Source organism: Talpa occidentalis, unplaced genomic scaffold (genome assembly GCF_014898055.3).
Source record: "Talpa occidentalis isolate TD23 unplaced genomic scaffold, MPIMG_talOcc4v2.1 talOcc4.2, whole genome shotgun sequence".
Taxonomy (NCBI): Eukaryota; Metazoa; Chordata; class Mammalia; order Eulipotyphla; family Talpidae; genus Talpa; species Talpa occidentalis.
Genome location: NW_023602073.1, coordinates 44334860 through 44354664, shown reverse-complemented (window position 1 = coordinate 44354664; position 19805 = coordinate 44334860). Strand labels below are relative to the sequence as shown.

The 19805-nt window shown below is 56.5% G+C and overlaps 1 pseudogene; it reads left to right on the top strand.

Annotated features, from left to right (window-relative positions):
* Positions 1–463: 463 nt before the first annotated feature.
* On the top strand, positions 464–18422 carry LOC119251300 (ADP-ribosylation factor GTPase-activating protein 3-like; annotated as a pseudogene).
* Positions 18423–19805: the final 1383 nt, after the last annotated feature.

The following is a 19805-nucleotide window of genomic DNA, read 5'->3' as shown; positions in this document are numbered from 1 at the left end:
AGTATCAAGAAGCAACTTGGCTCTGCTCTCAGCCCTGCCCTCAGTGTCCTGCTGTCGGTTCTAGAAATGACCCCAAGTCTTCTGTCTCCCTCATCCTATTTCCTCAACTTGTCATGGAGGAGGGTCTGTGCATCAAAGACCCTTCCAAGGTGACAGCAGGAGGGTCTCTCAGGCTTGGGGACCCTCTGACCCTGACAGGGGGGTTGTAGGGGGTCACAGATCACTGAACTTTCTTTCCCTCAGGTGCAAGGGAGTGCAGTTTCTAGTCCCATAGCTGTGTCCTCAATATGCTCACATGACTTAATATCCCCCCACCCATATACTTAGGATAAAACTGAGCTTGGAGAAATTATGTGGTTTATTGAAGGCTGCACAAGGAGGAGCAGAGTCAGGAATCCAACACAGTTTTTGTCCATTTGCGAGATCATGCTTTTTGCTGGATCACACACTACAACTTTCCAAAATGATCTTGAAGGACAAGGACAATAAAATCAGTCAACTCTACGAGCTTAGTGAGCAGGAAGCTGCCTTACTAGGCTCACTAAAGGCAGGTCACTGAAGGCACATTTCTGCTCCTTCTTCTTCTTTTCAGTGAATCTCCCTCTGCAGCGACGGACCCTCTGTTTCTTCTTCAAGAGGCCATGTCGGTTGACTGGGGGCAACACCAGGAAAATCTAGGAGCAGTGTCATCAGCAGGTACAAGCACCAGGACCCTGAGGTGAAGCCCCTGCTGAGCTAAAGAGCGTGAGTCACACCTGGGCCATAACCTGAGGAGGGGCTTCTCCTCCCCCTGAGTGATGGCCCTGGGAGCTGGTCAGCATCTCCCTCCCCAATCTGTGGAGGCTTCCTGGTGCTGGGATCCCCACAGGCCCAGGAGAGAGGAGCCTCCAAAGGTCCTGAAGTGTCCCTGGGGGTCATTCTCAGAGTCTACAGGCTATTAGACTTGCAATAATGTACTGATCTTGAGAAAAAGACATTTTCGCTACTTCTGTGGATTTTGATTATGTAGGTTTTTAACTTCAGTAGGATTAGAAAATTACAAGTTTGTAATTTTCAGAGCCCCCAAACCTGCCTGCTCTAAGAAAGTTCTGCCATCCGCCGCATCAACACAAAACATATGCGACTTTAATGGGAAGGAACTTTAATACAATTAGGAAACAATACAAGAAAGGCAAAGAATATAGTTTCTAAATCAAGCACCCAAAGTTACCCGTCCCGTCCTGGGTAAAAGTTCACCCAAACAGAATTGGCCCAGAGCAAGGCCCTAAAGTCTGCCCCAAGTCCGCCACCTTCTGGTGGGGACCCACAGAAAAGGATCAGAAATAAGGAGATAATTCTGAAAGGAAAAGAGAAAAATCAAAATCAAGACAAAAACTGCCATTGTCACCTCCCCACGGGTCTCACCCACATCTGTGTCACCCAGTCCACGACCAAAAGGCAAGTGCAGTTTCTTCACATGTTTCTCTGCTCCATGTGCCTCCTCCAGGTCTCCTTCTGGCACCATCCTGCTTCCTTCCTTCCTCAGTTTTCTCTGCAACTTCTTAACTTCTCTCTTTAGCTCCACCCTCCTTTGTGTGGGGCAGGGAACCTGGAACTTCCCCTTTTCCTGGGGACCACCTGTTACAACCTCACTAAACTCAGTCTCTACCTGAAATAGTGTCCAGAATTTCCAACCATAACATGTGGAATTCCCACCTGGCAAAACAATTAAGGATCTTGACAATAAGCCAGCCTAGGAAATTTCTAAGTGTAATAAATGACACCAAGGTCGAAGTAAGAGAATCAAAAAAGAACTTTAAGGAGAAAATTAGAATTTTATGGAGATTATAAATATGCTGAACTAAATACTCCACATGTGTCCAACGGGGTGAATTACAATGTACTGGGAACCTTCTGTGGGTCAGGCCCTTTTGTAACAAAGTCTCTTGCTTCATTTCTTGCTACTGGTTTTCTTTTTTTTCTTCTTGGTCAGCATGTGTTTTCCTCCAATAACGACTTTGATCTGGGGTCTCTGCCGATGGAAACCTGCCAGCGCTTACCTATTTCTTCCAGCTTGGGGCCAAGGAAGGAAGTTTGGGAGCCCAGAAACTGGAGAATATGAGTTTTAGTGAGATCGAAAAACAAGCCCAAGCTGTGGATAAAATGAAGGAACAGGAAGACCTGGCCAGGGCAGCTCCTAAGGAAGAATCAATGTAAGTGGTTTTGGTTACAGTAGTGTATTTTGTGAATAAAGTTATTAATTAAATAACTCTAAAATTTACTTTCCAAACACCATTTATTTTTGCATATGTGTGCAAGGAGTTTCAAGAACACTAGCCTCGTGTTGAAATGCAGGTTGGAAGGGGGAGACAGAGGCAGGCGAACAGGGCAGCTCCCAGGCGAGGCTGTGAGGGCAGGGTTGGGATGGCGTCACCAGGGAGAAGCAATCGCCAAGCAGGCTATGTGCACATGCACACGTGCATGTGCATGTGAGTGTGTGTGAGTGTGCAGGGGAGATGCTCAGCACCGCTAGGGAAACGCAAATCAGCACCACACTGAGGCCCTCCTCGCTCACTGCAGTGACTGTGCTCAGAGGACAGTGGCAGGTGCCGGCGGGAGCCCAGAGGCGCGGAGCCCTACGACAACAGTGGGAAACAGTCAGCAGTTTCTTGGAAAGTCCACCATAAAGTTGCCACATGGCCCAGCAGTTCTACTGCTCAGTATATCCTCGGAGAAGCTAAAGTGCACCCCACCCCGCCTCAGTGCCACACTCACGTGTGCAGGATGCCCCCGGCAGCATCCCCTTGGCAAGAGGCAGAAGCAGCCCAGAACCCCGTCAGCTGGCGAGCAGCTCACGAGCATGGCCTCTTCGTGCGCAGTCACTCAGCTTTGCAGGCCCGGTCATGGCGGCCTCGTGTTGTGTGGTCCCACACAGGAAATGTCCAGACTAATACTGGAGACAGAACAGAGGCCGCTGGTGTCAGGGCCAGGGCAGAGGAGGGCGGAGAGCCACTGCTGGTGGGGCTTGGTGATGGCACTTCTTTGGGGCCACTGGAAGTTTCTGGAACAAGATGGCAGTGATGGTCGTGTAATCTGGGACTACGAAAATCCTGGTGTGTGAATTATAGCTCCGCATTGTGAGTTATAGCTCCCCGTTGAAAAGTGCACTCCAGTGTGGAAGCTGCTGGCCTGGTGCTGAGTTCCGAGGTGTGGTGGGAGGGTTAGAGGTGGTGGCATCTCCAGAGAGCATGAGCCTGGCTCGTGAAGGGGTCTCAGAATCACGCTGGGCGCAGAGGAGGCGCCAGGAGCATCTGAGAGAACGACTCAGGGCACCAGGACCTCAGACAGGGGGACCCGCCTGAGGGGAGAGGTGGGGATGACGGTTTGGACCTTGTCAGGCCGGGAGTTACTGTGTCGTCTGAGGGGGGCCAGGCAGAAGGGGATGTCCACACAGAAAAATTGGGGGAGAAACTGGAAGGCAGGGGCCGGTCAGGAGACAGTGTGAAGCAGATGCCTGAGGCTCTCGAGAGTTTTCCTCTGTGCTGAGAGCAGAGGAGAACTGAGGCCCCCTGGAGGTGCGAGGGCTACGGGGAAGTGGTGGGAGCATGAGCAGGGCACGCACCAGGGAGGGGAGGCAGCGTGAGGGCTCTTCCATGCAGTGTCTTCTTGCTTGTGGGGACCTCGTCCTCTCCGGCAGTGCATGGGGAAGATACTCCTCACGCCTGGGCCTGTTCTGAGATAGCTTAGTGTGTGCTCACTGGGTGATGGTGCCAGGCCTGGAGCTGGCCAGGGTCATGTCCACTCCTCGCTGTCCTCGCTTTGTGGCCCTCCTCGAGGGTCCAGCTGCTGCTCCTTGTCATCCAACTCGCAGCACACAGGGGCAGCACTCCCTGAAGTTGGCTCCATGGGGCTTGAAGTACCTTCCGGGGACCTTACTTTGTTGTTTTTCTAAGATTTATTTTGCATAGAAGGCCAGAGGTGCGGGCGGGGGTGAGAGGATTCACCAGAGACAGAGTGGGGAGCAGAACAGGAGGATCCACTGAAATACACTGCTGAGGGGAGCAGCAGGGAGACAGGAGAGGTCTGCTGTGCCATGTGGGTAGCTCCGTAGTAGCCGGGGAGCAAACTCATGCTGCAGTGGCAGCCAATAGCTTCACAGTGCTGAGATTTAACCCCTGTGCTACCAGGGAGGCCCAAGCAGAGCTCACTTTGAGTTGCCTCAGTCTTGGCTTTGTTTTCCCTTAGTGCGGGGCGTCTGGCCGGGCCAGAGGTGGGGTGAGAGTGCAGCAGCGTCTGTGGGGAGTGGGCTCTGTCGCGTGCTTGGGCCTGTCCTCTTCCCAGGCCTGGTCAGAAGGGAGCCAGGAGTGCAAAAGGCCCCGTGCCCTCCCTGACGGTCAGGGGCCCCCAACCCCCGCCCTGCAGCCCTCACCAGCCTGCCTTGGGCCACTTCGTGCAGCACGAGCACGCAGGACCATGGATTTTGGTTGGAAAGGAGAGGAAAGGAGACAAGAGGTTGTTTTTGCCTAGTGAGGAATTCTGCTCTCGTTCCCTGTTACTACACAAAAATGCGTTTATGGAGCACCTTTCTTAGAACATTCCCCGCAGTTCCATAAAGCAGAAGATAGCTTAGGAGTCCTTCACTTTTCAGGATTCTGAAATCTGGTTATTAATATGATACAGTTTGTTATTGCTAACAGGCACTTCTTGATGGGAAATTAAGTGTTGAGATCACTTTTAGAAATCCGAGGGCAAGGAAAACTGTTTTATGCGTCTCCTGGCACCTCTGGTGTGTTGTTTGCGACAAGTTTTTGACTGGCTGAGAACCAGTGTCTGACTGTGGTGTCAAAGAAACTCTTGGCTGAGGAACCCAGCTCTGTGTTAAATGCTCACAGAACCTGAATCTATGAGGACACCCAAGGGACAGCTTGGAAACTGAAGAGTGCGTTTGTGCTGAAATAATCCCACCTTAATTTATCCATATGTAAAGTCAAATGTATATGTGTGTGACTTTATCTTAAACCAAAACAAATCAATGACAGGAAAACCCAGTATTTTTGACATGTAGTGTGGAAGGGTAATGAAATGCTAGCCCATGTCAGAAGTCCTGCCTCTTCCTATCCTATGTGGAAATGCTGGATTTGATGTAAGTCAGCTTAGCGCACGGTCACGGAGCAGAACAGGTGCATACACTGGGGCAGGTGCAGGCTCTGCTCACCCCAAAGTGGCTGTAAATTCATTCACATTTTCTTGCACATCTCCTCAAAAAAATACCTTTAGAGGGAAAAAAGACCATCTTGCCTTCATCGTTGTTAATTATGGACAGAGGCACAAAGTTAGAGTCTAAGTGTTTGACCTTGCTTAGTTTGATGTTTAATTTTGCTTAGTATTTCAACTGAGAGATGCAGCCTTGAAGCTAAATTGAGGAGCACTTGTTTTCCCTGGCAGAGTCTCATCATTGCGATTACTTTATAAAGATCTTGAAATCTAAATAAAGAAAGATGAAAAGATGACCCTGAGTGGCAAAAATAAGATCGAGTTGGAGAGACTTGGCATGGGGTTTGGAAACTGCAGAAGGTATGTGTGACTCACTCTCTTGGGTTCCAGAATTTATTTATTGATTTATTTTTGCATAGAAGAACTGGGGTACAGGCCAGAGGTGTGGGGGTGAGAGGATTCGCCAGAGACAGAGTGGGGAGAAGAACACGCGCATCTACTGAAATCCACTGCTAAGGGGAGCAGCGGGCGCTGCTGCGCCGTGTGGGTAGCTCCTTGGCTAGGGATTGGGGATGGAACTCAGGCCCTAGCAGTGACAGCCTGAGGCTCAACCCCGAGGCCACTGGGAGGCCTGGATTCCAGAATTTAAACCAGCTTGCTAACCATAGACAGCCTTTCCTTATCAATGTCAGCTTTAGAGGCGCTGCTTCATTGTTCTTCTCTTCTTCAGTTGTGTTTGCTTTACTATTCAGTATAGCACAAAAAATTCCAAACCTGTGGTTCTTAGAAAGATGGAAACGGGGTGGGGGGGCGCCCACTGAGCGGCACCCACGGGCGCAGGAGACCGTCAGCCTTGGCTGCAGTCCTCCCAGAGCCTGGTATTTCCCAGTGCTTAACCCCCCCAACACACTGCCTTATCGCTCGTGTTTTTAACCCCGCCATGGAGCTCACGGGCCGAGAGACTCTAGTCCTCCTTCAGTGAAGTGTCTTCGGGAACTCACATGGCATCCCCCGCCCCTCGTTTTTCCCAGTGGCGTCTCACACTCGGTGGCCTCAGACCTGCAGACCATTGAGCAGGTCTGTGACCCCAGTCACAGCCACGCCCAGGAGGAAGTACAGCAGCGACAGTGAGGACCTCTACTTCACCTCCAGCTCCAGGTGACAGTCCTCGAGGGCCGGCGGGCTGGGGAGGGCAGGGGCCGGCTCACCGGGGTCTGCAATGGCAGCAAGTACAGGCTCTTTCTGGCTGGAGCCGAGGTGTCCTTTGGAGTAAAAGGTGGGAGCCCTTCCTAAGTTGGCCATGTTGGCTAATACTCCAATATGGATCATAAGGTCGGCGCTAAGGGCTGGCATCGGGGTTGGGAGGTTGTGTTTCCCTAAAAGTGGGCGCTGGAGACGGGGCGTAGCCCGAAGGATGGGTCAGTTGTTTCATCTTGTTCCTGCGCTGAGCCTTCCCCGCCTGGCCTTCATGCTCAGGGACTACAGGTGGCAGGACACAGTATTAGATACGTTTGCGGGTGGCCTGCACTCTCGGGGTGCCCAGGATTCGTGGGCGCTGGCTATCCATTAGGACCATCGCCCCTTCTGTGTGAAGCTGACCGCAGAGAGGGCCTGGGGTGTGGGCGCAGGGAAAAGGAGTTTAAACTTGACCCTGTCTGTAAGGTTCCTCTGGGACCTATGTAGCCTGGCCCAAGAGGTGCCAGGCAGCCCGGGGTGTGGCTGGAGCAGGCAGGGTATGAAGGAAGGCCCAGGGCCGGATGCTGGGGCTGCGCCACTTAGGGACCAGGGCCTCTCAGTGCCCGGCATCCGCATCTGTATCTTAGGGATCCCCAGCTGAGTCTACGTCCCAGAGTGGTGTGAGCATGAGATGCGTTAAGACAGCCAGAACAGTCCTCGTAGCTGCTGTTGTATGGAGACAGAGCGCCAGAGACGTTGACTCAGTCTGAACATGTAATCACTGTTGTTAGATACTTAGCCACGCTGACGGCCACCTGCAGGTTTGGCGTTCATGCTTCTCATACATGTGTGGTGCCCACAAGGAGGCGCTCATGTCTGAAAGAGTCCCCTGAAGGTTGTCCAGGTGCCAGGCATCCTCGTGTTCAGAACAGACTGCTCATGGCTATAGCAGACAGGGTTATGACAACATGTGAAATCTAATTGTGAGGCTATATAGTCTCCTACCAAAATTCGTACATAAGGAATGGTACCAGAGCAGATCCTTAAGAAGTCTCTTAGCATAGCTTCAAATTAGCTGAAGCCCGGATATTTTTCCAAAAGAAGTCAGCAGTTTAGTGGTGCTCCTGGTCAACTTTCAGAGCCAGGCGTAGGTTTCCACTTCCGTGTGAGTGGCCTGCATCACACTGCAGGCTTCAGTCTACTAAGGGGTAACATCCAAATCGTGTCTTTTTGTAAATACATGTAAATACATTTTGTGCAGAATACAATTACATTTTTAACTGGATTTGAAAGCTGTGTCAGGTCAGATCATTTGAGGCATGTGCACTGACTGAGGGAGGGGTCTGGTGGGAAGACCCGCTCAGCCTCACGGGGTCCAGAGCACCCATGCGGCATGTCCCCTCCCACCCACTACACTGCTCATGAGCAGCCCCCGCAGATGCGGCCTTGGGGAGTTAGGACAGTGAGTCTCACGTTAAGTCGAAACTGCAGCTTGGGAGTCGAGGGGGAAGGAGAAGCAACTCCAGAGAGCCCCTGCCCCAGCACCCGGCAGGTGCCTCTGGGTTCCACCTGCCTGCAGGAGCTTCAGGAACCCCCAGGTGTCCCCTGTGCAAAACTCCGTCAAGAGAGTCAGCCCTAAAGGCCTTTGTTGCTAGGAAACAATTATGTGTGTTTTGCAACCCGGGAGCAAATGGTGTTTTGCTGGAGACCACATTCTCTGGGCACCCCCAGAGCTTGGTGCGCGTCTCCAGTCACCTGCAGGTCCTCTGACAGGACCAGAAGCACCTTTGCTGGTCCCCCCGTCAGTGGCCATTGTCAGTAGGACAAGGGTCCCGTCAGTACTTTGGCCACGAAGGTCAAAAAAACATGGACGCTGTGAAGGCCAGCATTTCAGTCCCAAATTATCCATTAGCCCATTAGCTCTTGGAGCCTATGAATTATGAAAGAGTGCTGTTTCTCTGAAAAATAGGGTCAACCATATCTTTGGTTCCTGTTTTTATTGAATTCCATTATCTCCAGCATGAAAATGGTGAGCCTGGAACAACCGCTCAGCCTCACGAGTCAGTGTGGTTCCAGGACCGACGCCTGCCTGGGGCTGGTCCTCAGGGAGGATGTGGCTTTAGGGTGCGCTCGTCAAGGACTGTTCTGGGGCTGGAGGAGGCTGGGACAGGAGGGCGGAAGTGAACGTGGAAAGTACCGAGAAATGGGATCCAGAAATCTGAACGGGAGGACGTGGATCAGGACATGGATCCAAATGCGGAGGTGGGGCCCGCCGCTCTTTCTCAGGAGAGGGGTGCTGCCCGCCCGGAGCCCATCCGTCCCTGTGCTCCCAGCGGCAGCCAGAGGCCTGGCCGGCGTCTGTCCCCAGCAAGTTGCTGCGCCTCCCAGGCCAACACGTGTCTTTGGAACCTCACTCTCGTGTGACCCCAGGCTCTCCCTGTCCTGGTCTCTCCGCTGAACAAGGATGGCCATCTGTTCTTCCGAGCAGAGCCGGCCCCGGGCTCCTCCGCTGGCTGCCTCCTGCCACGGGGACAGCCTGCTCATTTTCCAGCTGACATCCACACATGCCTGACCCTGCGTGCTTTCCTTCTCGGAGAGAGAAGTCGAGTGTAATGAGATTTGTCCTTAATGGCCTCTTGCCAGAGCTGCAGAAGCCACGTCCGGAGAGCTTGCCTTCCCCCCGTGGCCCCGGAGTCGCCTCCCGTGATGCCAGCTGGCCCCTGTGCTTCTGCTCTGACTCTGCAGAAAGCCTGGTGACATGCAGAGGCCTCTGCTCCGTTCTCTGCCCTTGCTGAGACCCGAGCCTTGGAATTTGCCTCCACCTCTTGACCTCTGTGAACCCCACCTCATTATGAGCATGCACCTGATGGCTATTATCCCCCTGAGCTGCGGTGAACCCCGAGGTGGCGTCTTCACGTCTCATGACCACCCCTGCCGTCAGCTCACCCCTCAGCCCCTCTCCTCCTGCAACGCTCTGCTCTCGGTCAATTTCTCCCACTGTACAGGACCGGACGCTGCTGTCAGATGCTGGCCAATGAAGGTGTGAACTGGCCCTGAGGGCCAGCCTCTGCCTGAGATGCACACCAGCCACACCCTCCTCACACTCGGGACTGAGAAGCCCCCGGAGCTGGCGGCAGCCATGTGGCTCTGGCTCCGGGAGCCGGCCAGTTAGCACTGTCTACACTGTGTGGCCATCAATGCTAGGCTCGGTGCCCTGTGCAACTGTCTCTGCGGGGGTGCCAGGGAGGAACTCCATGATGGGGTCAGTCGTGCTGGCCCAGCTGTGCGATTGCAGCCACCTGCCTGGGCAAGACCAGGCTGCCAGGAAGTGACGTTCTCCACTGCGGAGCAGATGTGATGCCGACACGTGCTGTGCAGACAGACACCCCGGCTCTCCAGTCTCCACACCACGACGGGCTTTCTTTTCATTTCTTTTTTTTTTTTTTTTAAGATTTATTTATTTGTTTATACAAGCACTGGATACAGTCAGAAGCGCAGGAGGGTGAGAGAATTCATCAGAGCCAGAGCGGGGAACAGAACAGGCAGACTGACGAAACACACTACTGAGGGGAGCAGTGGGCAGCAGGAGAGGTCTGCGCACCATGTGTGGAACCCTCGCCGGGGGCCGGGGATTGAACCGGTGCTGCAGAGGCTTCGCAACCCAGCTCTCAACTGCTGTGCCACCGGGGAGGCCGGCGACGGGCTTTCTTATTGCTAGAAAGTCTCTTTGCATAGCATAGAGTCAGCTGAGAGGCAAGTGACTGTCCAGATGGCCTGTCCTCCGGTGGCAATGACATTGTCCAGGTGGATGGAGATTGTCCCTGCCTGCAGCAAGGGACGCGCGGCCTGGGTGTGTGGGCATGGCAGTGCCGAGGCCTCCTGTCTGCTCCTGCGTGGGGGCCAGGTCTGGCCACGTGATGCCCCCCAACTTCGAGGGGCTGGGACACACCGTCCCCACGTACCTGTGGGTCGGACGTCAGTAAGGCCTCCAAAGTCACCTTCCTACTCTGTCCTGCAGGTACTTTGAGGAGCCAATGGAGTTTAGGACCAGTTCTTTTTCCAGCTGGGATGACAGTTCAGACTCCTATTGGAAAAAGGAGACCATCAAAGACAGGGACCTGGTTCTGAAGACCCTGGGCCACCCAGACAGGTGGGTTCAGCACATTGCGGGCCCCCGACACACCCAAACCCCAGCTGCTGCATCTCCAGCTCCTCCCAGCCCCTAAGCCACACAGATCCCCTCAATATTCTTGATGGACAGGGCCAGTATCCCCTGCCCTGGGGAAACCAAGCCCCCAAATCTCACCCTCCCCCGTGGGAGAAGTTTCAGGCCAAGAGACTTTCGTGGTGCTGAGCTGCCCCACCTGTGGGGTGAGTGACACGGGCACATGGCACGTCCCCCTCACCTTCTTCAGTGAACCCAACCTCGGATGGAGGGATGGAGGGATGGGTGGGTAGGTGGGTGGGTGGCACCTCCTTGTGGGCCCCTGGACTCCCACAAAGGCAGCCTCATCTGTGGGTGATTTCTGTTGGGGGGTTGAAAGCTCCAGCTCAGCATCTTGCTGACGCTCTCCCTCTGGGCCGGTTCTGCTCTCAGGCCTGCTGCTCGCCACAAGCCAGACTACGAGCCTGCTGTGAGCACTGATGAGGCCCAGAAGAAGCTTGGCAATGTCAAAGCCATTTCATCAGACATATACTTTGGGAGACAAGCCCAAGCCGACTTAAATGTCCGGAGTGCGTCTCTGGGCCCCACAGCAGCGAACAGGTGGCGTGAGCAGTGTGGGCAGGGGCGAGGGGCACCCACTGGCGGGGACTGCCAGGCCTCTGGGCCAGTGCTGAGCCAAGCTTCACACCCGGGTGCTTGGCTCACCAGCCCCTCGGCCCAGGGAGTGTCGGGGCGTGAGGCGGGGCGCCCCTGCTCCTCTCACTCCTTTCCCAGCGCTTTGAATAGTCTTCCCTTTGCCCTTTGGGATGCATTTCAGGGAGCCTTTGTTTTCTGCTGTGTTGTGTTTTACATGATGTTTAAGTGTTGACGTGTGTCTGCAAGTTTTGGGGGCGGACACCTGCATTTTCAGGTTGTTGCTTCTTGTCTCAGAAACGGTGATGAGTCCATCTCAGTGGGGCTTGCTGAGCAGAAGACTCCAGGGCACGTGTCTCAGCCCCTCCTAACCCCAGGCCCTGGGTCCCCAGAGACACTCGCGGTTGGCAGTTGCTGGGCCAGTCGTGGGGTTCCGAGCCCAGGGGAGCCTGTGGTTCGTGGCAGAGAATTGTCCCTTAGTTCTGAGGGTGCCGGCCTCCCCGGTGGCACAGCAGTTGAGAGCTGGGTTGCGAAGCCTCTGCAGCGCTGGTTCAACCCCCGGCCCCCAGCGAGGGTTCCACATGGCGCGCAGACCTCTCCTGCTGCCCACTGCTCCACTCAGCAGTGTGTTTCGTCATTCTGCCTGTTCTGTTCCCCACTTTGGCTGCCCCCAAGTCGGCCTCATGTGGAGCCGAGTTTGGCCGCCCCGTGTGAGGCCTGGGGGGACTGGCCGCCGTCCTCACTGGGTGTGTGCAGCTGCACAGCCACCTCACTCTCTGGCCCTCTGGTGTCCCCTCCACGGCTGTCGCTGGCCGCTGGCCGGGGGTGCGTGGCAGCTGTGAGCTGCAGGACGCCAGGCCTGGCTGTGGGGGCCACAGGGAGCCAGGATACATGCAGATGGTGGCCCCTCCATGGTCCTGTGCATGACAGGAGCTGATGTCTCCTTGTCCTTGTCTTCTCTAGTACGAGACCAGGGCCCGGCTGGAGAGGCTTTCGGGGAGCTCCTCCATCACTTCCGCAGACCTGTTCGAGGAACAGAGGAAGCAAGCAGAAGGTAACGGGCCGCGGGTCAATGGGCCTCTCCAGGTGTGTGCTGCACAGAATCTTCCATGCCCCTAGGCAGCCACACCTGACACACCCCGCCCTCCTGGTCCACAGCAGGCTTTCCAGCCGAGGGGTCAGGCCTGAGGCTTCGGCCTGTCCCCCAGTTCCCAGAGCCTCTCCCATCCCCAGAGCCTCTCCCGTCTGGGTGTGGGTAGAGTCTGCTGCAGGTGGGACGCTGGGTGGCCTGGGCTCTGGTGTGACGCCCCCATCCTCAGCCATGACGCCTTGGCGGCCCCTCATGGTGTGTAGCCCCGACCGCCTCTTCTGGGAAGGCTGCCCTTCAGTGGCTGTCCTGGGCTAAGTAAGGTCCTGCTTGCACAGTGCCACCTGGGTGTCTCTACCCCAGCAGGCAGCTAGACTGTCTTTCCCGCGGGGAGCTGCCCCAGGGAGTGGGCCTCAGCTGTCACCACCCCGAGGGGCAGTGTCCCTGAGGTCATGGCTGGAACCTGCTCCAAGTAGGAGACTCCGGGGAGGTGGATCTCCAGCATCCAGTGGCCGCCGCTCCTCGTTTCCAAGCCTGGAGGAGCTGGGCACGGGGTGGGGGCACCAACACCAGCAGCTACTGGGCCCACCAGACATAAGGCTCTAGAACAGACCAGAGAGCCTGGGGGTGGCCACCAGGGTGCAGTGGCCCTGCGGCTGCTGTCAGTGCCGGGTCACGGACAGGAGCCCTGGCCCAACAGACAGTGCAGCCCAGAGAACCTGAGGTGTTGAAAATCTCTCTGGCTGTGTGTGTTTTTATAATTCAAGTTGCTGGAAGTGTTCGTTAAAACAGGGCGCTTGGAGATCACATGAGAGCCGCCTTCTGTCTGCTGGAGGGAAGCTGTGCCGGCTCATGTTCACCTCCCGCCCCCTTTCAGAGAACAAAGTCCATTAGTTGTTGGAGTCTGTGGGTCCCAGACACACTAGGCCCTGGGAACTTGCAGCCACGGTGAAGTGCACCTGGGGTGCCAGGCCCCCCAAGGCCCTCCTCCCCAGACAGCACCCTGGCCCTCCCCCAGCCCAGATGGTTCGGACAGTGGTCATCCTCCCTCTGCATCTTCCAGCAAGCTCGTCGTAAACACTGCCGTAATAACCGCCCTAACCATAAGCGCATTGAACAGTTCTTATTAAATATTTACTTTTTGATTAGAGCACATATCAGCGAGGAACAAAGGTTGGTTTTAGAAGACCATTCTGTGTTCCTTATCTTGGCACGTTTCCCCACCTGTGAAAGGTCGGAGTCTCTGGTAGATCCTCTTACCTCAACTGTGGTTTCACTGGGGTGGGGGAAGGGCAGCTCCACATGTGAGCCCCTCCAGGTAAGGGAGATGTGCCTCCTTGGGCGGCCTTCTCCTGGCTGTACCTGTGCCTGCACGGGGGACCCCAGGAGTGAGCCAGCACCCCAGGAATGAACTGAGCCCTGCTCAGGCCCACAGTCAGCCCGGCACAGCACTGTGGTCACTCTCAGCGCAGGGTTACGGCAGGATAGGCACTGCCCAGAACAGGAGCCATGCAGGGCACTGGCTGCACCCACCCCAGCTCCTCCTGATGATGTGGGTCTTGTCACCGGACAAGGGAGCGGATCCAGGTTCCCTCAGCCCGACCTTACCCTCAGCATCACAGGTGCATAAGCTGGAAGCAAGCCAGCTGCCGTCGCTGCTCTGCCCGTGGGGATCAGAGGGAGGGGTCGGGCCTGCTCCCAAACATGGGAAAGGGCTCTTGAGACCCACTGGTCAATTGAAAGAGAACCCGCGGGTGAGGGGGCAGGCAAGGAGTGGGGGTCACTGATCAACAAAAGGCCGGGGGATGCGCTCCCAGGAGACCTGTCTGGGCACAAGAGATCCTCTGTGGTGCTATAGGAAGGCGTCTGCATGGGTCGTTTTTTTTTTTGTTTTTTTTTTTAAGATTTTTAATTTATTTTTATGTAGAGGAACTGGGGTGCAGGCCAGAAGTGTGGAGGGTGAGAGGATTCCCCAGAGACAGAGTCGGGGAGCAGAACAGGCAGATCTACTGAAATCCACTGCTGAGGGGAGCAGCAGGCAAGATAGGAGAGGTCTGCTGCGCCGTGTGGGTAGCTCCCTGGCCGGGGATTGAACTCGTGCTGCAGAGGCTGTGGCTAGCTTGAGAGCGCTGAGACTTAACCTCTGTGCCCTGCATGGGTTTTAGGGCTGGGGTGGCTCAAGTGCCCTCGTCCATCTGAGTGTGTCCACTCTCAGTGCTGACTGTGAGCGCCAGTCCCGTGGCGTGAGCATGCCGGGCGTGTAAGGTCTGAAGATTTAACCCGGCGTGGAGGCCCCAGGGTCTGTAACTCCTTTGATCCATAACAGCCACTTGATAAGTGGTAACGGTGTGGGAGCGCGACCTCAGTAATGGAAACCGTGGACTGAGGTGCTGGTGGCAGCTGTACCAGGCCCCTTGGTCGAGTCCCACGGGCCCCTTGCTGTTCCATCTGAGCCTGCCCACCCAGAGTGAGGTGCCGCGGCCGCCTCCCTTCAGCCCCATACGTGCCCACCCGAGCCCCAAGTGCCTTCTGTGGCTTCTTGTTCATTCGTGTCACTGGACCTCGGGCTCCCGAGACCTTGGCCAGTCTCTTCTTTTCCTCCTTGCTCTGACCCAGAGTCCAGCAGTGGGGCCTTTGGGGCCCACGAGCCTCAGAAGCTCTGACTTCGGCCTGGCCAGGAGCTACTGGTGATTTGCGGGTGTGTCTGTCCCACACCAAGGCTATGGGGCGCTGTGGCCCAGACTCCATGCCACCAACAGGGTCCCTCTGTCGCCCCCAGTGTCCGCTGGGCCGGCCTTGCTTCCGCATCTGGCTTGTCGGCCCTGCCCTCTAAGTTCATTTTCTCTTGACTTGTTTTCATTTCAGGGAGATTAGTACATGATGTTCTACTGAAAATTCGTTGTTTGGATGAAGTGCCGAGAGCCGTACTAGGCACCTTCAGTGTGCGGCCCCGCGGTCCAGCCCAGGCCGGCCTCCCTGTGCCCCTGGCCACAGCCACAGCCCTGCCTGGGCCTCCCCTCCTGCCTCTGGGCATCCTCCCACATCCTTCCAGAGGCCAGTCTAGTCATCCTTTGTTTCAAATCCCGCCCCTAGCTTCTGGCATGGCCCCGCCACCAGGTCATCATCTACCCTCAGGGCTGTGGCTCCTGTCCCCTTTACCACTGGCCTGGCTACCCCTGGCCCCCCAGGGCCTCTCCCTCCTCACCCGCCACCCCTGGTGTCCACAGGCCTGGCAAGGGAGCCCTCACTCAGGTGAACGAATGGACAGTAACGCGGGAGCTGTGCAGCTGGGGGCCCCACAGCTAGTCCTCATCCTTCCGCCCACAGTGGCATGGCCTGGCATGACAGGCACACAGCCTGATGTGTCCCCTCCAGCTCCACGAGCCAGGGAGAGCCCCCACCTAGCTGGCTGCTCTAGCTGGAAACCTGGGAGACCCCTAGTTCATGTCCCTTCTAGTCCCCACGGCCAGCGGGTCAGTGGCCTCCTCAGGACAAATCTCCATATGCCCAGGGTCCCACTGTCCAGCCTAGGCTGCCCACAGGCCCCTTGGCGGACCCCACGTACCTTCTGCCCTCACTGCGCATTGTCCGTGGGGGAGCAGGGCTGGGCCCAGCCGGCCCATGGCAGGTGTCAGGGACTGAGAGCAGAGAGCGGGGCCAGACGAGTCCGCGGGCCCAGGATCCCCTTCCTGAGGAAGCACCTGCACTGCTGTTTCCTGAGCCCATTGTGCGACCAAGACAGCGTCGGTGACCGGCGGTGGCCAGCCCAGCCCGCCGCCCTGGGGGCCCTCAGAGTCGCATTGAGTCTGGAGGAGGCTTTGGGGCACTCAGGCTCTGCCGTCAGGCTCCACTGCATCTGCCGCTGCCATGGGGTGGCCCTCTGCTCAGACAGGGGAAGGCCTCCAAGGCTTTGAGGTCAGCGGGGCTGAGGAGCGGAGGACCCTGCCCAGCGTGCGGGGTTGGGGCCGGCGTGCACCAGCCCAGTTGATCCTGGGAGAGGGGCCTGGGGCTCTTGCTTCCAGGCACGGCGGTGTCCGGGTGTGTGTGGGCCTGCGGGGCAGCTACGCTTGGCTCCCCAAAGGGCTGCTTGGCTCACTCGCATCCCCCCACAAGCATCTTATTACAGCTACAAGACCTATTACAAAAGTTAACCTCAAGCCCTGCCTGGCAGCTCTGGGGGCCCGTGAGGTGTGGCCACGCTGCCGGCTTCCCCGGGCTGGGATAAGTGTGTTGATGTTTGCATCGGGGCGACCAAGACGTGAGCGATGGGGCTGCGGTCACTGGCTCAGCGGGAAAGGGCGGATGGGCTCTGGCCATGGGGGCCAGCCATGAGCTGGGCTGCAGGTCAGGCAGAAAGGGGCGCCGGGCAGGCTCACCCACGCGGCCCCTCTGGGGTGCTGGGCTGTGTGCAAACGGGTGTGTAACGAAACCAGGGCCTGGTAGTGTCGTTTCTGGGATTTCTTCCCCCTCAACATCCCACGGAAATGCAGCTGGGGGAGACAGTGTTGCTTCAGGGCCCGCTGTGCTGGGGCCGCTCCCCCCAGGAGCAAGCGGGAGGGCGGCCGTGCCTTACCCCGGTCACCCCACAGCCAGCACCGCTCCTCTCTGAGGCCGAGGACCCCAGAAAGGCTCTCATCGGCCAGGCCTGGTCACGGCATCCAGAGAAGGGCCAGGGCCTCTGCAGAAGGGAACATGGGCAGCTGCGCTCAAGGCCGCGCCTCTCTGGTCTGGGGTCACCCCCTGGAGGGAACAGCCCAGAGACTGAGGCGGAGGCGCTCATGCTGCTGGACTGAAGCCCCAGGGCCTGGCTGCCCTCGGGTGGGTCTTGCAGCTGGTTCACGGGGACAGTGCCCAGCCCCGCCACTTCCCCCTAAACCTGTGAGCTTCCGGAGGGAGGGGTCCCAGCGGCTCACTGTCCCCAGCCCTGGGCGCCTGGGCCGTCTGCTGAAGCCCCGTGACCAGCGTCTGCTCTGCGCAGGAAACTACACTCTGACGAGCATGCTGCCCGCCACGCCAGACATGGCCCAGCTGAAGCAGGGCGTGCGCACCGTGGCCGGGAAGCTCTCCGTCTTTGCCAACGGGGTCATGACTTCCATCCAGGTCAGTGGGGCCGGGCAGAGCACGGCGCGGGGCCAGGGCTCCGAAGTCAGGTCTGGACCAGGCTTCAGTGGCCAGAAAAGTAGATTTCCCGTCACTGATGTCTGTGTTCCCTGTAGCGTGGCCTGCGGCATTCTGGAAAGCACGGGCCTTCCCTCTGGCCGGTTTTCAGATTCTTGGCTCAAGGGGAACGGGCACAGGAAGTGCCGGGGCTGCCCCCCACTTTCTCCTGCTCTGAACAGGGAAATTAAGAAGGAACGTGAAGTGACCCGAAACCCCACGGGGCCCGGCACTCAGCCTCTTCAGGGCTGGGTTTCGGGCTGGGTTTCTGGGCGTCCTTTTCTGGGCACATCTTTTTGAAGTGAGAAGGGACAGTTGTGTGGCCGGCTTTGTCCCGTTTTTCTCCACCACGTTTTGTTGCGAGCATTTCCATGTAATTAAAATTCCTTCAGAAGCCACTCTGTGGAGTGAACATAATGCCATTTGTTCAGCTGGCCTGTTGCTGGAGACCCTGGCCCAGCGAGGGGGTGCAAATGCCTGTGGAGGGGTGGGGGGTGCTGGTCGGCTGTGCCGCAGGCTTGTTCCCTGTTGCTCTTCGGGCTGTTTGGGAGGGAGTTAGAGGACGTAGGGCCTGATGGAGTGGGGGCCCTGGTCCCTCCAAGGGGGTCCCCAGGATAGGAGGGTGGGATACCCCTCAGGTGGAGGGGCCTTGGGCCCTGCGCGTTTTGTTTTCCCTCCGGCCAGCTGTACTCACATTGTTCCTTGCCCCCGGGGACACCCCTGTTTGACAGATGGTCACCCCCATTTCATAGGTTGAGACACAGTCACAAAGAGGTTAAGTCACTTCTGCGGGACCCCTCCGCTGGCCAGAATTTCAGGGTTCAGGCTCCCAGCATATGCCCTGCTCCCTGGAGGTGCCTGCCAGCCCCCACCCCCTGCCCAGGGCTCAGCATTCCTGGCCTCACTGCCCCACCCCCTGCCCCCAGCCCAGGGGCCCACCAGAGTCCCTGTCAGCCTCTATGAGAGGTGCAAACACCTGTGCTCTCCCTCCAGGACCGCTATGGCTCTTAGGCCATCCGAGCCCCCTGCAGGAGCTTCCTTCCTCAGGCCAGGGCTGGCCAGGCCGCCACGGAAGGAGCCACTTAGGCGGATGGTTTTGCTACTTTTCACATCCTACACGCACTTGATCTAATCTTGCCTTTGAGAAACCCTGTTCTGATGCAGAGCTGACGGTAACGTCTGGTGTCACCCGCACGAGCGCTCCCGCCTACCCAAGCCTGCCCCTGCTTTCATTTGGAACCTTTAGCTCTAACTGCGGGGAGCTGGAGACCCCTCCCTCCGCTCTCCCTGCACCGGGAGCCCCATGTGCAGCCTGTGACCATGGCCCAGAGGCCCCAGTGCCTGCGCCTCTGCCGACCAGGCCGGAGTCAGGAGACCCACAGTGCATGCAGCCTTCAGAAGAGGGAGCCCAGAATAAAAACAAAAGACCGAAAATGACCCTTGTCCTGTGCGACAAACTGCTTCACCTGTGTTTCACATATTAAGGTGATTTCAAAATAATGTTTCCAGTCATCTGACCCTTTGTAAATTGTTTATTTTGTATGGTCTACAAATTGAAACATAATTTTCAGTGAGTGCTTCTTAACACAACTAAGCTTCAGCACAACCAGGGGAATTAATTTTCTCTTCTGACACGGTGTTGCTGTTTGAACTTTAGAGAAATGTAAGACGAGACCCCCTGGGCGTGCTTATAAATTGGCATGGTATGCAGAGTTAAAAAGAGTAAGGTAAGCAGGTACGCCCACAGAGAATGCCTCACTGTAGGGGAAAATATCACTGAGTAGTTTTGTTAATATTTTTTATTTTAATCTTGGGTTTTGCAAAAATTACAGAATATGTGTAAATGAATAAAGAAAAATAATTCTAATGCTGTGTTTTAGACAGCATTAGAATATATTGTTCAGCACAGTAAAATATATTTGAAATTTGAACCAGAGATGTGGATTCAGCTGAATATTTTGTGAATCTTTCTTAAAACCTAAAATTTGTAGCCTTCTAAACGGAATAAAGAGTTACAGCAGATCTCCTGTCTTCCTCGGGGCACCGTGCGGGGCTGGGCCGGCCTCTCCCCACCTGCTCTCCCTTCCTGATGCAGTGGGGCCCGGGTGTTCCCGGGGTGGGGGTCCTGCTGAAGTGAGGGTGTGCATGTGCAAGCGAGCGCGTGTGTCTCAAGCTCTGAGCGCTGGGGACACCCCCATGCAGAAAAGAGCGCTCTCTTCCTGCTCCGGCCAGAGTCCAGGGCAAAGAGTCTGCAGGGCTGGTTTCTGGAGAGGCTGCCCTCCTGCGCGGGGCAGGCAGGCTGCCCTCTCCTCTGTGTCCTTCCTCACATGGTCTTCCCCAGAAGGAGCCAGACATGGGGTGTTGCTTACCCCCCAAAAGGACTCCAGTCCTCTG